Source organism: Notothenia rossii (assembly GCF_949606895.1).
Source record: "Notothenia rossii genome assembly, chromosome: 6".
Lineage (NCBI taxonomy): Eukaryota > Metazoa > Chordata > Actinopteri > Perciformes > Nototheniidae > Notothenia > Notothenia rossii.
Window position 1 is genome coordinate 89200081 of NC_136909.1, and position 20710 is coordinate 89220790.

At 41.8% G+C, this 20710-nt stretch overlaps 1 pseudogene across 1 annotated transcript in view; it reads left to right on the forward strand.

Moving 5' to 3' along the window:
* LOC307044695 overlaps positions 1 to 20710 on the forward strand; it is a 37898-nt pseudogene continuing 17188 nt past the window's right edge. Inside the window, exons 1-9 of the transcript XR_013810689.1 lie at positions 1 to 68; positions 1693 to 1797; positions 2718 to 2796; positions 2950 to 3178; positions 3319 to 5137; positions 5219 to 5392; positions 5698 to 5871; positions 16763 to 16936; positions 17069 to 17236. The product of XR_013810689.1 is annotated as an uncharacterized misc_RNA (transcript). The remainder of the gene's footprint in view (positions 69 to 1692; positions 1798 to 2717; positions 2797 to 2949; positions 3179 to 3318; positions 5138 to 5218; positions 5393 to 5697; positions 5872 to 16762; positions 16937 to 17068; positions 17237 to 20710) is intronic.

Below are 20710 nucleotides of genomic sequence, written 5' to 3' on the forward strand. Positions count from 1 at the left end.
ATGAATCCCTGTGAGGACACTGAACCCGCTCTGAGTGGGGACCCTGAACGCCTCACCAAAGCTCAGAGGTGAGATGAAGACCTCTGACTGTCCTCTTCTCCAGAGCTCAGCAGGCATTATTCACACTCTGTGTGTGTGTTGTGTTGAAGCCCAGAGCAGCAGCATGGACCTGGACCTGGACCTGGACCTGGATCTGGACCTGGACCTGGACCTGGACCTGGACCTGGACCCAGCTGTGTGTCCATAAAGAGTGACCGGTCTAGAGATGAACCAATATATTTGAAAGGCCGCCCTTCAGAGACAGAGTAAGTGGACGCCATGTGACTTCATTATATCAGCAGCAGTAGAAAACTTGTTGTTACTGAAGAACAGAGACCTCTTATTGAAGCTGAGGGAGGGACTACCAAGGTGTGTTCAGCCTGAAGCCAGAGTGTAACGTGTCAGAGAGGCTCAATAAAAGAAGCCTTCAATACCATAGCAGGTAAAATATTTAAAGCACTGTTTAAACAATAAATACAGTTCAATTTGTCCACAAACTAAAGTGGTTTTCCATCATTATGGTAGAGTTTCAGACCTAAATGCTGTAGAATGAGCAGGTATCACATTAGGAATAAATGGGAGGCAATGAGAGAGCATTGGGTAGTCAAATAAATACATGACTTCATTCACCACAGTACCCTCTTGTATGTGCCGTCTTCTCTGTCTTTGTGGCTCATATATTGGTGTTCTACTGCAGATCAGTAAAATAGTGAATACTGAAAAAGAAAAAGGTGGCAGGAGATAACCAAACCTGCTGAGATCCAATCAAACAGCTCCGGACTAGAGTTCGGACAGGCTCACCAAATCAATATATTCTCAAGTATTCTGATGAAACAGGGTAAATATATCTGTCCCTGTTGTAACACTTACTGAGAAAATCACGCAGGAACTTTCTTATAAATACGTGGGTGTCCTGACAGACCCTTCTGTTCTAGAAAGACCACATAGAATCTGAAAAAGACAAAACAAATAATAGAGTAGAGAGTAGATAAAGTTTTATTTTTTACATCTGTGATTTTAGAGTATTTTGCAGTACTGTAATACTACACGGTACAGGTCCACCTCTTTAAAATCAAAACTGCTCCACCAGTCTATCAGAGAATCTGCTCAAAGGTCGTAGGTCAACATTTGAGAGCCTCTCTGAATCATCCTACCATCACAACCTTTAGAGGCTGGCCAACCACGTTATCTCTGACCCAACCATGATTATGTAATGAGTGAAATCCCAGGTCAGATGAACATGGTGTCTTCAGTGACTGTGTTGTTATGGTAAATATCTGGTTCCTTGTTTCTTGTCTTGATGTTTGTCCTCGTTGACGTTGCTAAAGGAGCTGCTGTGATGCCAGAAGCATGTCAGACTTGATCTGATAATAAAGTATTCTCATGTTGTTGTATGGTGCTCTGAGCTCTGATCTGACTAAGTGTTAGTGTGATGGAGACTAGGAGATGTTTTAAGTGTTCGATGACCATTATGTGCGTACCTGTCTAAGGACTGCAGATAGAAATGATCTTAATCTGGCATAACTCATCCCTTCTTTGAGATTCATGTATTTATAAGCATGGCCCCTGTTTATTAAACACATTCTAATATGAATAGTATTTAGGACCATTGTGACGGTCCAGATTCCTAACTGTTTGTTTCTCATGTTTCAGGAGGAGGCTGGAGGAACCTGAACCCAGCTGTGTGTCCATGAAGAGTGACTGGTCTATGGAAAAACCTATGCTCTTCAAAGATGGACGACACTCTGTTGGTCAAAGGTGAGGATTGAAAGTTGATAACCCCCTTCATGGTACCTGCTGCTCTGCTTTCAGGTTGTATTGACCCAGCTAAGAAAGTGTGGCTCTGTTGAATTTTCTTGGTGAGACACTTCTCTGATTCCTTTCTAATAAAAGCAGCTTTGATCATTTATAAGGCGTATCAGGTTTTAAAGCTTTAAGCACCATAAACACCAACTTGGCAATAAACCTGTTTCTGATTCTGATGAAGGTTTCTTTAAATAAAGAAATCAGGGTCATGTTTACCTTCAGTGTTTCTCATCTGAGTTACATTTCTTTCCTTCTTAAGTAAAGCTGGAGTTTTGTAATCCTGCAGCTTGCGTCCAAAGGGAGGGAAACTCAACTGTGTGGACGTCTACTCCAGCTTATGATCAGCTCTGTGTGAATACATACCTGAGTGTTTCCCATTGCTCCTCGTCAGTCGGAGGTCAATGTTTCCCTGTATTTGCAGCAGTTTTTGCTTCTCATTTCTAAAATGTGTAATTGCTGTGTGGTGTTTTGCTCTTCACCTGGTGCTCTATTGAACAATCAAACAGCTCTTGATCAAATTAAATGTAATTGTTAAACCTTAATCAAAGATTACAGTCACTGATTACTTTCATTTTGGTGCGTGGCACTTCTTAGTATTTAGTGTTGCTGATAGTCAAGGATGAGTGATATCACTGCCCTTTAACCTTTGTACCAATTCATGTGTCTATAAAATGTTATTTTGAGGTTTTAGTTTAAAATAAAAATTGGCAATAACTTCTACAGCTGCTAAAGTTGGTACTCCGTGCGAGGCCCAGACAAATCCAGTGATCTAACCTTTCTCCTGTTGCTCACACATGCACCTGATCCACATTTCCAGCCCCACTGAAGCATATCAGAGATAATGTGAGTTGTCTCTTCATGATTCCTCACAGAGAGGACCAGCAGAGCTCAGAGGTTCCCAGAGGTCAGTCTGCCCAGCAGCATCAGACACAGCTGGACTCCACATTTATGGTCTGTACATGAACTACAGCTACTTCACATCTGTTCTGCTCACAGTCAACTCCATGATGCACTTTGTAGATCAGTGGATGGTCAGTCTGTCCAACATGGATCTGATGTTTGGTGACTTTAGTTTGATTGTGTTGTTCATGTATTCTGTTCCAGCTGCTGGAGGACAACATCATCACTTTTGTGAAGAACGAGCTGAAGAAGATCCAGGAGGCTCTGAGTTCAGATTACCCAGAATGCTTAGAGAGTCAGAGGGAGGATGAGGAGGTGTTGGACGGTGAGGATGAAGAGCAGAGGAGGAGCAGCAGAGAGGCATTTCTGAACATCACACTGCACTTCCTGAGGAGCATGGAGCAGGAGGAGCTGGCTGACCGTCTGCAGAGCAGTGAGAGGGTTTCTATAGAGATTTAACAAGCTGGATAAATGTTGACTAAAGTCTCAAGAGATGGAACAAAGTATATTCAGATCCTCATTCTTTAAGGATGTATTTGACTCATTGATCTGATTTGTTGTGTGTTCATTCAGGAAGTCGTTCTGGAGTGTGTCAGCGTGAACTTAAGTCTAACCTGCAGGAGAGGTTCCAGTGTGTGTTTGAGGGCATTGCTAAAGCAGGAAACCCAACCCTTCTGAACCAGATCTACACAGAGCTCTACATCACAGAGGGGGGGTCTGCAGAGGTCAATGCTGAACATGAGGTCAGACAGATTGAAACAGCATCCAGGAAACCAGACAGACCAGAAACAACCATCAGACAAGAAGACCTCTTTAAAGCCTCACCTGGAAGAGATGCACCAATCAGAGCAGTGCTGACAAAGGGCGTGGCTGGCATTGGGAAAACAGTCTTAACACAGAAGTTCACTCTGGACTGGGCTGAAGGCAAAGCCAACCAGGACATCCAGTTCATATTTCCATTCACCTTCAGAGAGCTGAATGTGGTGAGAGAGAACAAGTACAGCTTGGTGGAACTTGTTCATCACTTCTTCTCTGAAACCAGAGACGCAGGAATCTGCAGGTTTGATCAGTTCCCGGTTGTGTTCATCTTTGACGGTCTGGATGAGAGTCGACTTCCTCTGGACTTCCTCAACACTGAGATCCTGACTGATGTCACAGAGTCCACCTCAGTGGATGTGCTGCTGACAAACCTCATCAGGGGGAAGCTGCTTCCCTCTGCTCGCCTCTGGATAACCACACGACCTGCAGCAGCCAATCAGATCCCTCCTGAGTGTGTGGACATGGTGACAGAGGTCCGAGGGTTCACTGACCCACAGAAGGAGGAGTACTTCAGGAAGAGATTCAGAGATCAGGAGCAGGCCGGCACCATCATCTCCCACATCAAGACCTCACGAAGCCTCCACATCATGTGCCACATCCCAGTCTTCTGCTGGATCTCTGCTTCAGTTCTGGAGGAGGTGTTGAAAACCAGAGAGGGAGGAGAACTGCCCAAGACCCTGACTGAGATGTACATCCACTTCCTGGTGGTTCAGTCCAAAGTGAAGAACATCAAGTATGATGGAGGAGCTGAGACAGATCCACACTGGAGTCCAGAGAGCAGGAAGATGATGGAGGCTCTGGGGAAACTGGCTTTTGAGCAGCTGCAGAAAGGCAACCTGATCTTCTATGAGTCCGACCTGACAGAGTGTGGCATCGATATCAGAGCAGCCTCAGTGTACTCAGGAGTGTTCACACAGGTCTTTAGAGAGGAGAGAGGACTGTACCAGAGGGACAAGGTGTTCTGCTTCGTCCATCTGAGCTTTCAGGAGTTTCTGGCTGCTCTTCATGTCCATCTGACCTTCATCACCTCTGGAGTCAACCTGCTGTCAGAAGAACCAACAACCTCCAGGCTGCTTAAAGTATTCAGACCCAAACCTAAACCCAAACCTGAACTCACACATCTCTACCAGAGTGCTGTGGACCAGGCCTTACAGAGTCCAAACGGACACCTGGACTTGTTCCTCCGCTTCCTCCTGGGTCTTTCACTGCAGACCAATCAGAAACTCCTACGTGGTCTGCTGACAGAAACAGGAAGTAGCTCAAAGACCAACAAGAAAACAGTCCAGTACATCAAGAAGAAGATGGATAAGGGTCTGTCTCCAGAGAGAAGCATCAACCTGTTCCACTGTCTGAATGAACTGAATGATGGTTCTCTAGTGGAGCAGATCCAACAGTCCCTGAGTTCAGGAAGTCTCTCCTCAGATAATCTGTCTCCTGCTCAGTGGTCAGCTCTGGTCTTCATCTTACTGTCATCAGGAGAAGATCTGGACGTGTTTGACCTGAAGAAATACTCTGCTTCAGAGAAGGCTCTTCTGAGGCTGCTGCCAGTGGTCAAAGCCTCCAGGAAGGCTCTGTGAGTACAGAAACATTCAAATATCATGACTTCAATATTCAGTTCATTATTTTCATATATTGCTTGTTTTCTCTTTATCAGGCTGAGTGGCTGTAAGCTGTCAAAGAGAGGCTGTGCAGCTCTGTCCTCAGTCCTCAGCTCCCAGTCCTCTAGTCTGAGAGATCTGGACCTGAGTAACAACGACCTGCAGGATTCAGGAGTGAAGCTGCTGTCTGCTGGACTGGAGAGTCCTCACTGTGCTCTGGAGACTCTCAGGTCAGGATTCATCAATATGTTGAGCTTCCTTTTTTGGATGTATTTCTTAAATGAACTATTTTTAAACCCGTTAAATTATTCTTTGCTGTTGTGTTCAGGTGCAAATCTACACACTCTTCTCCCTTTCTACTTTTGACACATTTTTAACATTGGCTTTCAATCCACCATGTATGCTAAATGTTTGCCATCAGTTCAAATAATGTAGGATTCCTCGTATTTATGATTATCGGGTCTTAATATTTTGTTTTTGAATTTGTAAAAAGGAGTAAATGCCGAACTTTTAATTTAAATTTTTGTCTCTTCAGACTGAGTGGCTGTAACCTGTCAGAGAGAAGCTGTGAAGCTCTGTCCTCAGTCCTCAGCTCCCAGTCCTCTAGTCTGAGAGGGCTGGACCTGAGTAACAACGACCTGCAGGGTTCAGGAGTGAAGCTGCTGTCTGCTGGACTGGAGAGTCCTCACTGTGCTCTGGAGACTCTCAGGTCAGGATTCATCAACATGTTAAACTTAAGTTTTTATTTACATAAATTGGTAAACCTGTAACCTGCACAAGATTGTCTCTAAGCTAAATTTGAATCAATAAAGTTCTATTTGATTCCATGGAAAAGTTTGATGTTGTTTTTCTCTATTTTGTTGGATCTTGAATGTTTCCAGACAAATTAGAAAAGTGCAGTAATGTTATCAGATTATTGATAGAAAGTAGTGATTGACCTGGTTGGATAATGTCTAAATAACCAACATTAATGGACAGCCTCACAGTACTTCACTGACCCTGCAGTCCTCACAGTGGCCTCAGATTATGTGATGTGACGTGTTGTTGTTGTTTATCCCCCCCTTCTTTCAGGATGGAGCCTGGTGGAGTCCGATGGTTGAGACCCGGTCTGAGGAAGTGTGAGTGTGGTTTAATTTGATTCATGAAAACAAAGTAGCCACCATCTTCAAATGTAACCTTCATCATCAAAGTGTCAATAAATGAACAGCTGATAGATGAATAACTGCTGCTGTTCCTCTCCTCAGATTCCTGTGAACTCTCACTCGACACAAACACAGCACAGAGGAACCTCAAACTGTCTGAGGACAACAGGAAGGTGACATGTGTGGAGGAGGAGCAGCCATATCCTGATCATCCAGAGAGATTTGATTACTGGCCTCAGCTGATGTGTAGAGAAGCTCTGACTGGTCGCTGTTACTGGGAGGTCAAGTGGAGAGGAAGGGTTACTATATCAGTGACTTACAGAGGAATCAGGAGGAGAGGAGGCAGAGAGGAATGTGGTTTTGGATTGAATGATCAGTCCTGGAGTCTGATCTGCTCTGGTGGTCGTTACTCTGTCTGTCACAATAACACAGTAACACACTCCTCCTCCTCCTCCTCCTCCTCCTCCTCCTCCTCCTCCTCCTCCTCCTCCTCCTCCTCCTCTGGTAGAGTAGCAGTGTATCTGGATCATCCTGCTGGCTCTCTCTCCTTCTACAGAGTCTCCTCTGACACACTGATCCACCTCCACACCTTCAGAACCACATTCACTGAACCTCTCTATGCTGGGTTCTGGTTCAGCTCTGATTCCTCAGTGTCTCTGGTTCCTCTGTAGGAGGAAGAGTCTCCTCCTGTTCCAGAGACTTCCTCCCTGCTGCCCAGAGAGTTCAGTCTGTTCAGGATCACAGCTGATGTTAGTTAGTACCAACCTGAGTCTGAGGGTTTTTACTTCATTATAACATGATTTCAGAACTATTGATAAGAAGTCTGACCATTTTCAGAGACTTAGCTAAACCAATCGACTGTGATCCCCCTCTGTATAATGTGCTACTCATATACTGTACTATTCATACTGTGATCCCCCTTGTTGGGGAAATACTGAATCTACACTTCCAATATCACATGATAACGAAGGTATCCCAACTATTGCTGTTTACAGTGTAGGGAATGTTTAGATTTTGAGAAAAGGTGAGAATTTGGAGAAAAAGTGAGAATTTTTAGATATTGAGAAAAAGTCAGGATCTTGTACATGACCAAACCAGTCTCACAAAAAAATGTGTAATAACTACGTTGGTCCACAACGTCGGACGTAGTATTTTTACAAAAACGCCTCTGAAATTGTACGATCCATACGTTTTTTTTCACCATTCATTCCAATGGCTACTCGAGTACAAGGACCTCAAAATTCTCGTGAAGTTCAGCACTTGAGTAAATGTACTTAGTTACTTTACACCTCTGGAATTAACATATGGAATATTTTTGTTCAAACATAAACTAATATGGTAAAACAGGACCTGACATATTCAAGCTTTAATTGATGAGTCTTTTAAAACATGCTTGTTGATGAAATAATAAACCATACCTCCTCTCTTGTTAGGATACATCTGATGTTCAGTGTTTTCTGTCTCTTCCCAACATCTCTCTGCTCTCCTTTCATCTTCAGTCTTAGTGCAGTTGAAAGGATTCGAGGCACCTGGGAGCCACGAGAGGCCGAGACCCCGACAGGTGTTTCTGAGCTGTATAAGATACTGACGAATATTTCAACAGGTAGGGATGGTGTCTCAGAGACAAGGCAGCTATACTGTACATCACATTATACACTCTAAAGAATATCGGGAGGCGGTGGAGGGATGGATTGTGAATCTGGAGTAAAGGAACAGGTTTTCTCTCAGAGATCAAATGTTATTAAACAGATTTAAAGGTCCCCTATTATACTGTTTTTTATCAATATATCACAGGTCTCAGATATAACCAGACCCTGTCTCTGATTGGCTGAGACATCAAACAGATCATTGCATCGATTGGGTGAAGCAGGTAGGACTCAAATGCAGAATTTAACGAAAAGCGAGCTTTATTAAATAATAAAAGCTGTGGCAAAAAAGGCAGTCTCCAAAATATCCAAAACAAACGAGCAGCACAAGGAACACAGACCGTGGAATAGCATGGAGGGGGAACAATGAACCGACCTGGAACACAGGGGAAGACTAAATACACAGAAGGGTAATCACAGGACAAGACACAGCTGGGCAGGGGAGGGAGAAACACAAGGGCAACAGGTGAACACAATCAGACACACCAGGGAAACTAACGACAGGGAGGAGGACCAGACACAGAATGAACAGACTAACAAAACCCATAACCAGACAGACACTGAAACCATGACATAAACCTAGGACTGTGACACTATGAGGAGATTCAGGTGATGGGGGGGGGGGGGGGTTACCGTGCTTGCTGATTGGCTAATGGTTACACAAGACAAAACATAGTTATGACATCATAAAGTGGCCAAAATCTGATCAGCTCATTTTCAGACCGGTTTTTATAGAAATGGATCAAAAAGAGAGAGAATCTTTGTTCCTGAAACTTTCAGAGTGTCTTTCCACAGAGGGGACACATGTTGATGAAGAAGAGACATGAAGAAGAGGGGACACATGTTGATGTAGAAGAGACATGGAGAAGAGGGGACAAATGTTGATGTAGAAGAGACATGAAGAAGAGGGGACACATGTTGATGTAGAAGAGACATGAAGGAGAGGGGACACATGTTGATGTAGAAGAGACATGAAGAAGAGGGGACACATGTTGATGTAGAAGAGACATGAAGAAGAGGGGACACATGTTGATGTAGAAGAGACATGAAGAAGAGGGGACACATGTTGATGTAGAAGAGACATGAAGAAGAGGGGACACATGTTGATGTAGAAGAGACATGAAGAAGAGGGGACACATGTTGATGTAGAAGAGACATGAAGAAGAGGGGACACATGTTGATGTAGGAGAGACATGAAGAAGAGGGGACACATGTTGATGTAGGAGAGACATGAAGAAGAGGGGACACATGTTGATGTAGAAGAGACATGAAGAAGAGGGGACACATGTTGATGTAGAAGAGACATGAAGAAGAGGGGACACATGTTGATGTAGTAGAGACATGGAGAAGAGGGGACACATGTTGATGTAGAAGAGACATGAAGAAGAGGGGACACATGTTGATGTAGAAGAGACATGAAGAAGAGGGGACACATGTTGATGAAGAAGAGACATGGAGAAGAGGGGACACATGTTGATGTAGAAGAGACATGAAGAAGAGGGGACACATGTTGATGTAGAAGAGACATGAAGAAGAGGGGACACATGTTGATGTAGAAGAGACATGAAGAAGAGGGGACACATGTTGATGTAGAAGAGACATGAAGAAGAGGGGACACATGTTGATGTAGAAGAGACATGAAGAACAGGGGACACATGTTGATGTAGAAGAGACATGAAGAAGAGGGGAAACATGTTGATGTAGAAGAGACATGAAGAAGAGGGGACACATGTTGATGTAGAAGAGACATGAAGAAGAGGGGACACATGTTGATGAAGAAGAGACATGAAGAAGAGGGGACACATGTTGATGTAGAAGAGACATGAAGAAGAGGGGACACATGTTGATGTAGAAGAGACATGGAGAAGAGGGGACACATGTTGATGTAGAAGAGACATGAAGAAGAGGGGACACATGTTGATGTAGAAGAGACATGAAGAAGAGGGGACACATGTTGATGTAGAAGAGACATGAAGAAGAGGGGACACATGTTGATGTAGAAGAGACATGAAGAAGAGGGGACACATGTTGATGTAGAAGAGACATGAAGAAGAGGGGACACATGTTGATGTAGAAGAGACATGAAGAAGAGGGGACACATGTTGATGTAGAAGAGACATGGAGAAGAGGGGACACATGTTGATGTAGAAGAGACACGGAGAAGAGGGGACACATGTTGATGTAGAAGAGACGTGAAGAAGAGGGGACACATGTTGATGTAGAAGAGACACGGAGAAGAGGGGACACATGTTGATGTAGAAGAGACATGAAGAAGAGGGGACACATGTTGATGTAGAAGAGACATGAAGAAGAGGGGACACATGTTGATGAAGAAGAGACATGAAGAAGAGGGGACACATGTTGATGTAGAAGAGACATGAAGAAGAGGGGACACATGTTGATGTAGAAGAGACATGAAGAAGAGGGGACACATGTTGATGAAGAAGAGACATGGAGAAGAGGGGACACATGTTGATGTAGAAGAGACAGGAAGAAGAGGGGACACATGTTGGTGTAGAAGAGACATGAAGAAGAGGGGACACATGTTGATGTAGAAGAGACATGAAGAAGTGGGGACACATGTTGATGTAGAGGAGACATGAAGAACAGGGGACACATGTTGATGTAGAAGAGACACACACATGATGATGTAGAAGAGACACACACATGATGATGTAGAAGACACATGGAGAAGTGGACTCTGCAGGAGATCTTTAAGTTACCTGTGGAAGGTAGATAGGTAGCATTGTATCATTATGAGTAGGTAGCTTGGAAGGAAGCTAGGTGGTTTCGTAGATATCAGGATTTTTATACAATAAATACCAAGCAATATTAGATTGTAACAGGTCAGAGATAAGCACAGTGTGTAGATACATATGTTTTTTGTAAGTTAGGGAAATATAGAGATTTAATGTCAGTTTTTTTAAAACGTACTTGATTGACGTACTTGTAGATAAAGAAATGCATGGTTATCTTAATTTCTTTAACTGACTGACGGAGGCTTCATCTGTTGGCTTTTCACCCAAAAAGGGGTGCAGTGACCGGGGTGGGTTGATATATGTGAGGCAAAATCACCTCCCTTTCTTCAATATTTCTTATTACTCTACATGTCTGCAGACACAGAAGACTACAGGGTCACCAGGTCACACACACACACACACACACACACACACACACACACACACACACACACACACACACACACACACACACACACACACACACACACACACACACACACACACACACACACACACACACACACACACACACACACACACACACACACACACACACACACACACACACACACACACACACACACACACACACACACACACACACACCTTGCTCCTTGTCTTTAAATAATATGTAGCGCCCTTTAAACAGCGGTTGTTAAAATGAAATCTGCACAAACTGATTTCCTTCTGTTTTTTGGGGAGCATCATTTAAACACACCAGAAACACACCGGTGTGTGCACTGCACATGTTGTCCAGCGAAGTAACAAAGCTCAGGAGTGTGTGATGCGTGAATATATAATAAAACAGATTCTTAAAGGAGTGACACCGGGGGGGGGTTTCAAAAGTAGAGGGAAGGTGTGTGTATGTGCACAGCAGGGTGACAACAGCCAGTGTGTGTGTGTGTGTGTGTGTGTGTGTGTGTGTGTGTGTGTGTGTGTGTGTGTGTCAGTTTCCTCTCATTCGGCACAGGAGAAATTGATGATGAGGTCATGCATGGATCGTCTCGAACAGAAGAAAGACACCAGCAGCTTCTGCCCGTTTATTCGTATTGCTTTTTTATTTATCATTCCTACAATAAGTGATGGGATATCTCAGGGTTAAAGTGTTATAAGGTTGAGACGTATTACACTTCTCTGTGGAGGTAAGGTAAAGACTACTCAAATATGTGAGGGGCTTTTTGAGTTAAGACAAACTTATTTGAATGGCTGTTTTACAAAGTAATACGTTGTCAGTAACATGTATGTGTTAAATAAGAAACCCACAGAGCTCTACCTGCCCGTGAAGAAACAGTTTTTTAGTTTTTTGTGTTTATATGACGTTATTGTGAGTGTGGACGGAGCAGCTACAATGTTAGCTTAGCATACAGGGATCTCCATTCAGAAAACATGTATTTTAAAGTGTTTGCATTTATTCGTGGTTTTTACTAATCTGAATCAGTAGAATCATTTCATATGAGTACAAATAATTTTCTCCTGCAATAAGTGTGCATAATCATATTTAGATGTATTCCTCTCACCGCCTCTCTGCACATGGGTGAACTGGGAACCATCTGTACCATCAGAACTGGATCTGTTGGAAAGGAAATCCCAACCCAGTCTCACAGCATTTCGTGTTATAGTCACGACATGTAATCTATTGATTCGTGTTCACCATCACGATTTCCCCCTTTTCTTCGTGTCACACAGAACGATTTTAAAAGCAATGTATTTCTATTGGTAGTGTGTTTCGTGCCTGCAGCACGTCTTTTTGTCCGGTCGGGTCTTGGAAGACCGGAAGCTGTGTGGTTCATAAAAACATGTTCTTACTCAATATCAAGCCACGATTATTGTTTTTATTTTAAAAAGTATAATGTTGGACTTTCTTTGCCGTCAGTGAGGAAAATAAATGGCTCAGAGCCTCAGAATACTGACATCTGTATTTTTTTTTTTTAAATGTTCCTTCTAATTTGTTATTATTTGCTGCAGGCACGAAACACACTACCAATAGAAATACATTGCATTTAAAATCGTTCTGTGTGACACGGAAAAAAAGTGACAATCTTGTTGGTGAGCACGAATCAATAGATTACATTTCGTGACTATAACACGAAATGCAGTGAGACTGGGTTGTACATCCACCTGTAGGAATAAAACAATCTGTCATCAGGTTCGTTATTCGAGCGTCCTGTAATCACACAGCACCGTGCCTTCATCTTGGATTGTTCAACATTGCTATGCTAATTTACCATTTAAGTGAAATGACCCGCGCAGTGAAGCAGGGATGAGGGTCAGTGAGAGAGTCGTCATAGAAACGACCGTCAGGTACTCAGGAAGGACTATTTAAATAATCATCCAGATTTCACTTATTCACCTCTACGCAGTTTATATGTGTGTGGACGTGCCTTTAACTGAGTGTGTCTGTCTACTTGAATCTATGTTCCTCTCAATCTAAAGCTCAACTAAACACTAGAAGTGAAGGAAGATCCAAACACCACTTTTATATGTAATCTAAAAATAACTTTTCAATTAAATCTACTGCAGTTTTAACCCTAAACGTGTGGGAAATCCTCACCAAAAAACGTTTTGAACCTCAAACCGCTTCACTTTTTATCTGCAGGCTGAAGATAAGGGTTGATGTATATTGCAAAAGACCTATCAGTTTCATGCGGACACGAGACGTTTATGTGCAAATAGAGACTTGAAATGAATCTCCAAATCAGCTGTTCTCATTGCAGATCAGACATGTAACATCTCTCCCGTCATTAGCAGCTCTCTCAGCTTTAAAGAGTTTTTCAATGACATTCAGAACATCCCATTCCCTTCCCATTTCGCCATTTCACACACACACACACACACACACACACACACACACACACACACACACACACACACACACACACACACACACACACACACACACACACACACACACACACACACACACACACACACACACACACACACACACACACACACACACACACACACACACACACACACACACACACACACACACACACACACACACACACACACACACACACACGGGGGGAACATAGTCTAACAACGGTTAGCTTTTGTTAATTTTACCTCGAGACAAACTTGTGAGACTTGTTTCTGAAATCCCTTTCTCTTAAAGTGAATACATAAAAAATAAAACAATGGAGCTTACCCTATAACTAACCACTCGATTGCTTGTCTAACATGGCCTAGTCCATAAATGAAGTAAGGGTGGGAACAATCAAACGCACCCTCCCAGGCACTGCGTGTTAGCGAAGTACAACTGGGATTTCGAAGAGGAAGATATGCTCGGTCAATTCTTAATCAAAAAGAAAAACCAACAAATGGAGAACTTGAGTTTTCATTAGCAGCGTCTAGCTACAGCTGCGGAGCTTTGGTCAATACCACTAACAGTCTATTTCCTTCAAATGGTACATATCGCTGAATCTATATTTTCATCTTCAGGTGATTAAATCTGCATAATGTCCCTGTACAATCAAATTCGAGCATTTTGTAATCCAGTGAGAAAATTTAAGACAAGTAAATATTGATTGATTAAACAACACTAAATAAAATGTTAGTGTTTTCTTCAAACTCAGACTCTCTGCTGCGGCTGTACCTCAAAAACAAAACAATTGTCTGATGATCTTTGTTGAACAAGTTCTGATTGTCCTGTACAATGTGGGGTATTTTGAAATACTTTACTAAACCACATTCAATATTATGTTAGACACAAGTTAGTTATTACTCACATATCAAAGTCTTTCCATCTGCAAGATGGAAGAATAGCTGGGAGCTGCCTGGAGAGACTGATGAGGGACACAGGCTGGCGTCAGCAGCTTTCCACACAAAGCCATCACATCTTCTCTTAGTCCTCACTGTCCACTGGTCAAAAGAGTGAACATCACAGCCGTCATGGTAACCCTTTGTTACACAACATACAACCAACATATGTCAAAAGTGAACCGAATTAGATTTAATTGTAAATATCTTTGCAATAAATTACTTTAACCATTCAGGATTCCAGGTATTCCTCAATTAACCTGTTTTGGATCAACACCAATTCTAATTTTTCCCTTTCTTACTTTTTGAATAAAAATCATGTTTTTATCACTACACTTCTAAGGCACAACATGGGTCAAACATTACACGTATTATTTTGCTATGTTATTTCATGCATGGCTGAGTGTTTATTTACTATACTCAAAAATAATAAATTTTAGCAGTGATTTGGACCAAGCATGTATGATGTAGTAATACAAAAACTATGTTAGTTCACACAGTGTGACATTAGCTAGTCATGTTAGCTTGTAATATATAGAGCAGAGCTAACTAGCAAGTTAGCCGAACGTTAGCGGTTAGCTTTTTATGCTATGCTAGCTGTTGGCTAGTGAACATTAACAAACTAGATTCTGCTGTAAGAAAGCTGTGAAACTTTACATTAAAACTTGTCGACACTGTGACACCCCGCTGCATGTTTATGTGTAATTCTCCCGTGTTGGAGACGAGAAGGGGGGGGGGGGGGGGGGGGGCAGCACTGCAATAAGCTGTAAGCTAACGTTAGCAGCCACCTGTTAAGCTAGGTTTCCCGCGTAACATCTTGCAAGAAACAGCATCTCAGGGCTTCTTAACATTTAACAACCAATTAATGATGCATACCAACTTAACGGGAACAAACACAGCTAACTAGAAGAAGAAACGTAACCTTAAATAAATAATAAAACATTCACAAACTAAGGATTATCTAAATACATGTTTCACTCCATTACAGTTGCAGGACTCACCAGATCTCAAGTCTTGTGTTCTTTGTTGACGTCCCGATGCTCATATTTAACGTGTAAAAAAGATCCCGATATTAATCCATAAACTCCTGCAGCAAACACACTGACAGACAGCTGTAGCTCCAGTTGGAGGACACCGGAGGAGACCCGCTCAAACTGACGGTGGATGTTTCAAATGTGAACGAGAGGCGCAGACAGTTGTCATTGGCAGGTTTCTTCGATGACGTTTATATTAACCAATCAGGAGTGTTGTGGGCTCATTCCAAACATGCCTGACTTGTCTGCCGTGTTTTGGCTGAATTCTATTTCAAGTGCCGTAGCTCTGGCTGTCGGCCAGAATCCGAAAACCATACATTATAATGTAAAATTAAGGTTTATTACTGTATATTGACGAACAATGGGAAAAAAACCACAGCAACAGAACACATAAATAAAACAAGGATGACTTATTGTTGAGTAAATAACAGTGTGTGTTTTCAACCTTGGTCCTCCCTGTAGATTTCTCCACTTTCTATGCTTTTTATTTTGTTTAATGATATTGTCAACTGTAGATGTTTACAATATAGTAAGTTAGGAATTTAATGAAAACATATTTATTTACTTTTGTTTCAACATTGGATATTTTGTGTTTGTGGTGGATTCAATCGAATATTGAGAAAATGATTTATGTAAAAATGTTTTACTTACATTTTACGTTTTTTTTATTTGACGCTTTTTTTTACAGTTTTATGTTTACCTTAAAATTTACAAATAAAAATATCTTAAAGTCTTATAATAGTAATACACTTTTAGATTACGAGTTACATATTTAATTACGGATAATACTTTTTATTTTACGTACATCTGCATGTATTTTCTGAAAGTGCAAAAATACAGTAAATATTATATAGTACATTTACTGTAAAAAAAAAGGAAATGAAGGTTATTTGTTGTTATTGTCAAAATACTTAAAATAATGTTTTGAGTTGTTAATTTATAGTTAATATCTGTCCTTTTACAGGATTTTGCAAGTTATTTAAAAAAACATGATAATTACTATAAAAATGTACAGTTATTTCCTGTGAAATTACGATCTTTTTTTACAGTGCAGCAAAACCCTTTATATCCACATCTTATTCACTTTACATTTTTGCAATTTTATTATAAAATTTGCATTAAATCCAACTATTAAGCAAAAATGATCTCGGTCAGTTGAAATAATGGTGTTTAGGGGATTACGTAATAAATATGACGGACCAAATGTTACACTTTGTTTCTCCTATATGTTGTAAATGCAGAGTCTTTTTAATATATATTTTTTTGTCCCTTCAGACTGAGTTATTGTGACCTGTCAGAGAGAAGCTGTGAAGCTCTGTTCTCAGTCCTCAGCTCCCAGTCCTCTAGTCTGAGAGAGCTGGACCTGAGTAACAACGACCTGCAGGATTCAGGAGTGAAGCTGCTGTCTGCTGGACTGGAGAGTCCACACTGTGAACTGAAGACTCTCAGGTCAGAGTTCATCAACATGGCTACTTAAATTGGGATTTACATTAATGGATATACATGTAACCTGCACAATATTGCATTTTCTTATATGTTATCCAACCTTTTATTTAGTTATGTTATTTTGCGTGTGTTCAGGCTGTCAGGCTGTCTGGTCACAGTGGAAGGCTGTGTTTATCTGGCTCTGAGATCCAACCCCTCCCATCTGAGAGAGCTGGACCTGAGCTACAATCATCCAGGAGACTCAGGAGAGAAAGTGCTCTCTGCTGGACTGGAGGATCCTCTCTGGAGACTGGACACTCTCAGGTATTATAAACGAGTCTGACTCCTCACTCCAGCACTGTATGCTCCGTGTCACCGGTCTGTCCCGTTTCAGTTTCTGCTTATAAGCAGGCAGCAGCAGCAGTGAGAAGTGGTCTGATTTGCCGAATTGGCAAAGGAGAGGAAGAGCCTTATATCCATGTCGGAAAGGGGAATAAACATGGTCCAGTGTATTTCTGCCGCGCGTCGAGCAGCTGATGTGTTGAAAGTATCTTGGCAGAATTCATATTGGCGGTGTTAAAATCCCCGGCAACAATCAAAGCCGCCTCTGGCCTCGAAGTCTCCGTCCTGTCAATCACTCCAAACAGCTGAGCGAGTGCTGTGTTGTTGTCAGCGTGAGGCGGAATATACACAGCTGTAATCACAACGGATGAAAATTGTCTTGGCAGAGGAAAAGTCCGGCATGTGATCATGAGGTGCTCTAAATGAGGGGAACAGTCTGAAGATATAATCCTCACATCTGTGCACCAGTTATTGTTTATCATGATCCACACACCGCCTCCCTTACTTTTCCCCGAGTTAACTATCCGGTCCTGGGGAAATATAGTGAATCCGTCAGGAACAATGGCGGAGTCCGGGATTGCGGGGTTGAGCCTAGTCTCTGGGGAAATGAACATGTTACAGTTGTTAACGTCCCGTTCAATCAATCAATCAATCAATCAATCAATGTTTATTTATATAGCCCAATATCACAAATGTTACATTTGTCTCAGTGGACTTCACAGTTTGTACAGAATATCAGAATGACAATACGACACCCTCTGTCCTTAGACCCTCTGTCCTTAGACCCTCTGTCCTTAGACCCTCACATCGTACAAGGAAAAACTTCCAGAGAAAACCCACAGTTTAAAGGGAAAAATGGGAGAAACCTCAGGGAGAGCAACAGAGGAGGGATCCCTCTCCGAGGACGGACAGACGTGCAATAGATGCCGTGTGTAAATTGAAAAGATAATACATTTACAACATAGGTAGTCCAAATGTTAGGAAATGCATGTGTGTATAATAGGAAGATGAATCCACGAGGATATCCATCCAGGACTTATGATCCAGGACCACAGCCACGACTCAAGATCCAGGACTCGCGATCCAGGACACAGGACCGCAGGATCATCCATGACTCCGGATCCCGGCGTATATAGACACCAAAAAGAAAGAAATTTGGGGAAGCTGGGTTAATGGGAACATGAGAGTACACAGGTATAGACAGAGAGAAGGAAGAAGTAAGATGTCCCCCGACAAACTAAGCCTATATCAGCAAAACTAGGGGCTGAATCTAATCAGCCCTAACTATAAGCTTTATCAAAAAGGAAGGTCTTAAGTGCACTCTTAAAAACGGATAGGGTGTCTGCCGTCCGAACACAAACTGGAAGCTGATTCCACAAAAGTGGAGCTTGATAAGAAAAGGCTCTGGCTCCCATTGTACTTTTAGAGACTCTAGGAACAACCAACAACCCTGCATTCTTAGAACGCAATGCCCTAGTAGGACAATAGGGTATAATGAGTTCTTTAAGGTAAGATGGCGCCTGCCCATTAAGGGCTTTGTAGGCCAGAAGAAGAATTTTAAATTCTATCCTGTGTTCTATAGGAAGCCAGTGTAAGGCAGCCAGAACAGGAGTAATGTGGTCCCTTTTCCTAACTCTGGTTAGTACACGAGCTGCAGCATTTTGAATCAGCTGAAGAGACTTGACTGACTTCTTGGTACACCCTGATAATAAGGAGTTACAATAATCCAGCCTTGAACTAACAAATGCATGGACTAGTTTCTCTGCATCGTTTTGAGGCAAGATATGCCTGATTTTTGCAATGTTACGTAGATGGAAGTAGGCGGTCCTTGAAATTGATTTTATGTGGGTGTTAAAGGATAAATCCTGATCAAATATAACACCAAGATTCCTTACAGTCTCACTGGAGGCCAAATTAATGCCATCCATAGTTAGTATATCTTTAGATAATTTGTTTCGTAGATTCTTCGGGCCAAGTACAATAACTTCAGTTTTGGTCGTGTTTAACATCAAAAAATGTAAGGTCATCCACGTTTTTAAGTCCTTGAGGCAGTCTTGAATTTTATTTAGATGATTAATTTCATCAGGCTTGATTGATAAATATAGTTGAGTATCATCCGCATAACAATGAAAGTTTACAGAATGATTCCTTATAATATTGCCTTACGGAAGCATATATAATGTGAACAAAATAGGTCCAAGCACTGAGCCCTGTGGCACTCCATGGCTAACTTTGGTTTGCATGGAAGATTCATCGTTGACACGTACAAACTGAGAGCGTTCAGATAGATAGGACCTAAACCAGCCTAAAGCAGTTCCCTGCATGCCAACTAAGTGCTCTAGTCTTTGCAATAGGATATCATGGTCGATAGTATCAAATGCAGCACTAAGATCGAGCAAGACAAGAATAGAGACAAGTCCCTTGTCAGAGGCTATTAGAATGTCATTAGTGACTTTAACCAGAGCTGTCTCTGTGCTATGTTGTGTTCTAAAGCCAGACTGAAAATCTTCAAATAAATCATAGTTTTTAAGTAATCACACAGCTGTTTTGCGACTGCTTTCTCAAGACGTTTTGAGAGGAACGGAAGATTAGAAATAGGTCTATAGTTGGCTAAAACCTCTGGATCGAGGTTGTGCTTTTTAAGAAGCGGTTTTATCACTGCTACTTTGAATGATTTTGGAACATAGCCTGATAATAAAGACATATTCATAATATTTAATAAAGAAGTGCTAATTAATGGAAAAACTTCTTTTAACAGCTTAGTTGGAATCGGGTCTAAGATACACGTTGATGGTTTAGAAGAGAGAATCATTGAATTTAATTGTTCAAGGTTTATGGCTGAAAAGCATTCTAGTTTACTATCTAGTGTAATATTAGAACTTACGTTTCCGGGAGCTGTTGATAACACTATACTGGTCAAAGGCAAGAGGTCATTGATTTTGTTTCTAAGAGTAACAATTTTATCGTTAAAAAAGCACATAAAATCATTGCTACTGAGTGCTATGGGAATAGAAGGCTCAGTCGAGCTGTGGCTCTCTGTCAGCCTGGCTACAGTGCTGAAAAGAAATCTTGCATTATTCTTATTCTCATCTATTAATGAAGAGTAGTAGGCTGCTCTCGCTTTACGCAGTGCTTTCTTATATTCATTGAGAGTAATATGCCAAATTAAACGAGATTCTTCAAGTTTAGTGGAACGCCATATCCTTTCAAGTTGTCTCGACTTTTGCTTTATTTTGCGGGTTTGGGCATTATGCCATGGAGCTAATCTATGTTGTTTTATTTTCTTATTTTTCAAAGGAGCAACAGAGTCTCATTTTATTCGCAGCGCATCTGTAGCACTATCAACAACATGATCAATTTGGGGTGGTGTACATTTTGTATAAGTTTCCTCCCTTACATGCAGACATGCTATCGAGTTAAGTATTGGTGGAATCTCTTCCTTAAATGTGGCTATAG